Raw genomic sequence first — 7278 nt, 5'->3', positions numbered from 1 at the left:
AGAAAGCGAGACCTTTCTGAAACCCACCAATTTGTCCTGATTTCTAGGCATCCTCCTTGGATGTGCCCACTAATCGCTTACCCCTTCCAGGTCTCTTGCCTTCAGCCTCCTCAGGTCAGGCACTGGCTCTCAAAGTGTGTCTGGAGCTGAAATGTCTGTATTTATAGAGACTTGGGTGGAACCCAGGTGTTTCCGGCCATAACCTCATCATCCCAGTGATTGGATAAAGGGCATGGAAGGAACCACTTTGGATAATCTGGGTAGATTCCACTTCCTGTGGAGACTCCAACAGGAAGAACCATTAAAGAGGCCACCATATTGGTTTGGCAGTAAACTTTCTCTAATGTATTTTATTTACTTTAGACTTTGTGGATGGCATTTCTTGGGGAAACAGATTGATTTTCCTGATCTAATGAATTTTTTCTCTCTGCTTGGAGACCCTGAGGCAGTGCAATAAGTGTAATTCGATGGTTGTAATCAAATTGGGTTACCTAATCTTGTTTCTTTCTCATGAAATAGGTCATGAAAGACTTTTGTCTAAAATCAGCTGATATGATCTACTGATAGAAACCATTTCAGAGAGGCATCACAGAAACCGGAGGTTGTACATCAGTAGGGAAAAAGAGGAGAAGGCAATGGCGCCCGACTCCAGTCCTCTTTCCAGGAAAATCCCATGGATGGAAAAGTCTGGTGGGCTACAGTCCATGGGGTTGCTCTGAGTTGGACACGACTGAGCGCCTTCACTTTCACATTTCCCTTTCCTGCATTGGAGAAGGAAATGGCAACCCAGTCAGGTGTTCTTGCCTGGAGAATCCCAGGGACAGGGGAGCCTGGTGGGCTGCCATCTATGGGGTCCCACAATGTCGGACATGACTGGAGTGACTTAGCAGCAGTTAGCAGCAGCGGGGGAAAAGAATGACACTTATCAATTTAACAAGCCTTCTTTTTCTAAATACCTAAGGAAGCAGTATCCAAACTAGTACAAAGGGAACATATCTCAATACAATAATGGCCACATAGACAAAACAAGGGCTATCACCACCTGTAGCAAATTCTTAGAAGAGAAAACACACAGCTCTTTGATAGAAATGTGTTTGTTTATTTGAAATTTAAATTACACTGGTGAACCTGTATTTAATCTAGCCATCTTGCTGCTGCTGCTGCTGCTGCTAAGTCGCTTCAGTCATGTCCAACTCTGTGCAGCCCCATAGATCGCAGCCCACCAGGCTCCCCCATCCCTGGGATTCTCCAGGCAAAAACACTGGAGTGGGTTACCATTTCCTTCTCTAATGCATGAAAGTGAAAAGTGAAAGTGAAGTCGCACAGTCGTGTCCGACTCTTAGCGACCCCATGGACTGTAGCCCACCAGGCCCCTCCATCCATGGGATTTTCCAGGCAAGAGTACTGGAGTGGAGTGCCATTGCCTTCACCAGCCATCCTGCTAGGAGCATCCTATTTTACAAGGAAATCACACCTGGCAGGAAGGCAATCAGCAGTAGCCTCATTCTGATGATGAGGTACTGAGAACCAGTGAGACACAGCTTCATTGGAAGAACAAGAACAACACAAAGCGAAAACACGTAAGAAAACCAGAGTCTAACATCGTAAGGCAATTCTCCTCCAATTGAAAATTCACAAATGAAAAAGAAAACTATAGTCTATAGCAAAGTAGAAAACGAAATCCAAAGGGAAAAATAAGTCATAACTCAAATATCCTAATTCACTCAAATATCCTAATTCACGTCAGTGGAACCCTGGGTTCCACGATCCTCCTAAGCCCTTCCCCTGTCATCCACACTTTGTATCACACAGGTGAAAATCATTCTAAATTTTCTCATTGAAACAGAAAAGACCTGGACCTGAGGGCAGGGTCCTGAGCCAGTCATCTGGAATGGATTTTCCGGTGGCATTTGAAAGTCCCCAGATGACGGAAGGCCCTTTGACACTGGGGGCACACGTAGGGCTTGAGCCCAGAGTGGCTGCATTGGTGAACACTGAGGTTCCCTCAGTGGCCGAAAGCTCTGTCACAGTGCTCACAGCGGAAAGGCTTCTCCTGGGTGTGGGTCCTCTTGTGAGCACGCAGCGTGCAGTTGTGGGCGAAGTTCTTGAGGCAGACATCACAGCTATAGGGTTTCTCGCCAGTGTGGATCCGCTGGTGAACCCGCAGGTCTGAAGGCTGTATGAACCCTCTGGCACAGATGTCGCATTGAAAGGGCCTCTCTCCTGTGTGTGTCCTCTGGTGCAAGGTAAGCTGAGATTGATAAGGAAAGCTCTTTTTGCACACCTTGCATTCAGAGGGTGCCCATCCCGGGGGTTTCTGCTCCCTCAGGAAGACTGGTGGGTCCCACAGTGCCAGATGAACCAACGGAATGGGACCCAAGCTGTCCTGAGAACTCTCCTTGGTCCAAACACGTGGCTGCTTCTTGACCCATGTCTTGGCAAGTGGGAGTGCTCTCCCGCTTCCTTTTGACGTGTCTGCGATTCTTCAGAGGACCTTCTCTGGATCCACTTGGAGTGGAAACGTCTCCCTCTGGAACATAAGAGGAAAGGGTTCAGGAGCCACATTTAAAATATCACTTCCTTCCTGGGGACTCTCCCCTGTCTCTCTGCTCTCCCAGAATCTGCTCAAAGAACAGATTCAGCACTATATTTATCAAGGAGCATTTTCCATGGTGCCAGTCTCATTGGAAACATCCCTAATCTTTGCTACAGACTTCCCAGAAACCAAACTACCTAAGAGTCTAGCTGATGAAACACTCTGGAACGTTGACAATGGAGAAGGTTGGCATTGGAGAACCAACTCCTACCCCAGAACACCAAGGGATGGAAATGCTGGGTACCCCTTCCTGGACATCAGTGGAGGCAGTCATTACCTCCTGTGGTCTCCAAGTTTCTAATACTCACCACGATCCTGCAGAAGTTCAGGCTCTTGAGACGAAAAGGTTCTTGTCACTCCTGTGTCTTCCAGCAGGTCCTTCACCAAGTACTCCTTGGAGGGCGTCTGACCCTCCAGTTGACCTGTTTCAGGAATGGTCTCCGGCAGGAGAGCTTTCTGGCGCTGACAAGGGGCAACCAAGCAGAGTCAATCCCACTGCCTTAGCCCACGGCAAGCTCTGCCTCCTTTTTCCGCACCCGCCTCGTACCCTGATCTCACACTCCAGCTTTCTGGATATCAGTTTGGGAGATATGCCCTGACTGCTTCCCATCACCCTGATTGGCAAACCTCTTCTGATTCCCATGTCTGTCCTTGATCTATATCGACCACCTCTGGCAAAAGTCCAGACTTCATAGCTGGCACTGCCAATTATCTTTGCACATATCTCTCCACCTCATCTCACATTCTCCAGGCCCTGAATCTGAAAGCAGAGGATTCTGGCTCTAGGGCTCCTGACTTCACCACTTGTTGATACCTTGCCTGGATTTCTCTTCGTCATGGAAGGTGGCCTGGGGCATAATAAGATGATAAGCAGTATAGCTGTTACACTATATAGCTCTATTCTACACTATATAGCTCTATTCATGAGAAATCAGTAGCATCTCCTCCCCCCATTCACATTTCAAAACAATCCACTGTCTCCAGACATACTCCAAAATCTGAGGGGGAAAATGACTCCAACAGGGAACTTGTTATTCAATTCAAGGTATTTACAATATCCCCCAATAATAGTGCCTCTGATGAAATCCATCATGTGTGAAACAGCTGTGAGTGCATTTACCCCTGATAAAGTGACCCAGCACCATCCCGTGGAAACAGGACTCCTCTGCCCTCATGCTTAGGGCCACAAGCTTTCATGGTGAAGGACTATGAAAGATGGACTGTCTTCATTCTCACACTGGATGGAAAATGGCCGGGAACGCAATGCATCCATGGGAATTCCTGGAGGCAGTGGGTCCATTCCTGTCCTTTGCCCAGTTCTCCAAATACTTGCGCAGTCACACTCACTCCGACCCACTTCTACCTGCTCCCAGACTGGAGGTCAGGACATCACACTCACCTGCCCCCTCGACAGGTCCTTGGCTCCTGGCAGATGCTGCCCGTCTTGGCTTTCCTGCTGGCCCTCGTCTGGAGGGACGACACTGACTGTAGACTGGGGCTCCCTGGCTTGCTCTCCTCACCGTGCCCCTCACTGACCTCAGATCCTAACATCTCAACACCCGAGACTGGCATCAAAAAATCCTCACCTTGGACACGGACTACAGCCTGTGACAAAAAATTCAAATAGGATTAGTCTCCCTTCACAAGACCCAAAAAGGTATTCATTGCATATACTACCTTAGAAGCCCACCTCCTGGGAATGACATTTGAAAGACCAACACCCTCAAAGTGAGGATGTACAGAAACATCTCCAGTGATGCCACAGGCCAAGTGCTCGCCCTTCTGGGAATCACTGATTCAGAGCCAAGCCCTCTGATCCTTCTCCTTCATCTCCTAGCTCCCAGCCCCTCATGCCACCGTTCCCTGAATCAGCGGGTCACTAGGGTCCTACTCACCCATTTCTTCAGTTTCTGCTTCTTTCTCAGCACCTCCTCCAGATCCTTACAAGTCTCGGCACCACTGCTTTTGACTAAGACCTGGATGTCCTGCGGCATGCACTTCACGAACTGCTCCAGCACCAGCCTGTCCACCATGTCCTCCTTGGTGTGAAGATCCGGCCTCAGCCACAGACTGCAGAGTTCACGGAGCCTCCTCAGAGCCTTGATCGGGTCGGATTCGTCCGAGCTGCTAAACGTTCGGAAGCGGAGGCGCAATTCTTCAAGGTCGGAGTCGGGGTTTTCCCTTCGGGTGTCTTGGCGTGGTGCAGACGCTGGCGACTCTGCTCCGGGCCTGTCCGCGTCAGGGCCACGACGCCTTGTCTGGTTCTCAGTCATACTGACTGTAGACTTCTTCAGTAGGACTCTGGGCAAATGCTTCTAGAGTCGGTGCCCAACTGACCCCGATGGAAAGGAATTTCCTCTTGCTTTTCCTCAGTAATAGATTCAGTATTCAGAAATAGGGGGCAAAAAAGAAAAACGAATGCAGCCAATTAGTTTTATTTTCATCCACCCTACCATCCCTCATCCAATACTGGGCATTATTCCCCCCTCAGAATTTCACACCAGGGACAAGAATCCATTCTCTTATTCCTCTGACATCCATCTTATAGTACAAGAAACTGAGTGGGCAAAAATCTCCACAGGGCAGTGCTTTAAAGCCCTTGTTGAGAAAATGAACCACACCAGACGACACCATGGAGTGTGGAAACAATCTCATCTCACTGAAGATTCCACAAATGAACCACAGTTCACGTGTGGCCGGAGGGAGATTGGTGGATTTCACACGGTCTCTGAGCGAATGCAAGGTGAACAGAAAGCCAGGACTTACTGAAACCCACTTCCACGTGCCCTGACTTTCGAGCGTTCTCTTTAGACATTTCCCATCAATTACCTCCTTGAAGCCTTCTCGCCTTTGTCCTCCTCAGTTGGGGACTTGCTCTCAAACTCGGCCGGCGGAGAAACGTCTCTCTATGGAGCTGGAAGAAATGCCGGACCTCTCGGCCTGTTACCCAATCGGCGCATGGATTCGTTGAGGGCGGGGCAAACCATTCTAGATAATCCCACTTTACTTAATCACAGGGATTCGATTGCCCATGGAAACTCGCTCAAGACAAACCACGATTTACTAAAGAGGTCTCCATAGTGATTTAGCGACAGATTCTGTGTATTTTGTTTTTTCTGTTTTTGGCCAAGCAGGGAGGCAGGTGCGGGCTCAGTTCCCAGACCGCGGAAGGAAACCACGGCGCATGCAGTGGGAGCGCTAAGTCTCACCCGCTGGACCGCTAGGGAAATCCCTCGGTTTCCTTTTGGATTTGATTGATTTTGGACTTTGGGGACTGCATTTTGGGGTGAACGGACTGGTTTTAATGATCTCGTGAATTTTTGGTCTCATTGCCTGGAGAGTTTGACGGAGTCATAGACATGATGGTGGGACCCAGATCGGTTTGACTCCTGTCTTCTTTCTGTTCTTGTGAGATAAGTCTTCAAAGGCTTTTCTAAAATCAGCTGATGAGGTAAGGTGTTTGAAGACCCGATTTCTAAGTAGCCTTTTTGAAGACTAGAAGTTGTACACCAGTAGGAAAGAAGAATGACGCCTATCACTTTTGGAAGCCTTCCTTTTTCGAAACACCTCGGGAGGAAATCCCTGAAAACGTATGGCGTGAGTCAATCTATCTCAGCATAACAGCCATGTAGGCAAAACCACGGCTATCACCTATTGCCTGTAGAAAAGTCTTACAAAATACGCAGACACTCTTTGACAGAAATGTGTTTATTTAAATTTAAATTCCACGGCAGATCCTGGCCTCTGTGCCAGGAACATGCAGTTTTACAGTGAAGTCCCACCTAACAGAAAGGCAATCAACAGTAGGCTCAGTTTCATGATGAAGTTTTGAGAATTAATGAGACATGCTTTCAGTAGAAGAATAACAAAGGAAAGCAAAAACTGATTGAAACAGGCTACACTAAAGTAGAAAACAAAATCTAAAGGGAACGATAAGCCATCACTCAAATATCCTCCTCATTCATGTAAATGGAAGCCCCTGGACCCAATATCCTCCGAAGCTCTTCCCATGTCATCCACCCTTTGTCTTACAGAAGTGACAAATCATTGTGAATTTCCTTCTTGAAGCAGAAACGACTTGGACCTGAGGGCAGGGTCCTGGGCCAGTGGTTCGGAATGGGTTTCCTGGTGGGATGTGAGAGACCCCAGGGAGCAGAAAGCAGGTCACACTGGGGGCACATGTAGACTTCGAGCCCAGTGTGTGACCACTGAGGTTCCCACTGTGGTTGAAAGCTTTTTCACAGTGCTTACAGCAGAAAGGCTTCTCTTGGGTGTGGGTCCTCTGGTGAGCGTGCAGCGTGGAGTCGTGGGGGAACTTCTTGGGGCAGAGATCACAGCTGTAGGGCTTCTCGCCCACGTGGGTCTCCTGGTGAACGCACAGGTCCGGAGGCTTAATGAACCATTGGACATGGATGTTGCTTTTTTCGTTGTTTAATTTAAAGGGCCGTCTCTCTTTAATGTGGTTCCAGAATAAGAGCCCATTACTTTGATAAGCACGGGCTCAGCAGAAGGCTCAAAAGGATGTGTGTAAAAGAATGTTTCCAAAGGCTCCAGAGATGACCCCAACTCTGCTTCCTGCTTCCCCTGGACAATACTCCATCTCCTGGGTGGGACGGCTACTTGGTCCAGCTGACTTTAGGAATGACATAGTGCTCCGTGAGCGTGTCCAGGTGTCTGTTGAA

The 7278-nt window shown here is 48.5% G+C and overlaps 1 pseudogene; it reads right to left on the bottom strand.

Annotated features, from left to right (window-relative positions):
- Positions 1–1882: 1882 nt before the first annotated feature.
- Positions 1883–4869, bottom strand: LOC105001453 (annotated as a pseudogene).
- Between the last annotated feature and the right edge of the window lie 2409 nt (positions 4870–7278).

The sequence above is a fragment of the Bison bison genome, unplaced genomic scaffold, assembly GCF_000754665.1.
Source record: "Bison bison bison isolate TAMUID 2011002044 unplaced genomic scaffold, Bison_UMD1.0 scf7180017864383, whole genome shotgun sequence".
Classification (NCBI taxonomy): Eukaryota; Metazoa; Chordata; class Mammalia; order Artiodactyla; family Bovidae; genus Bison; species Bison bison.
Note: the sequence above shows the minus strand (reverse complement) of the source record. Positions and strands in the feature narration are given on the sequence as shown.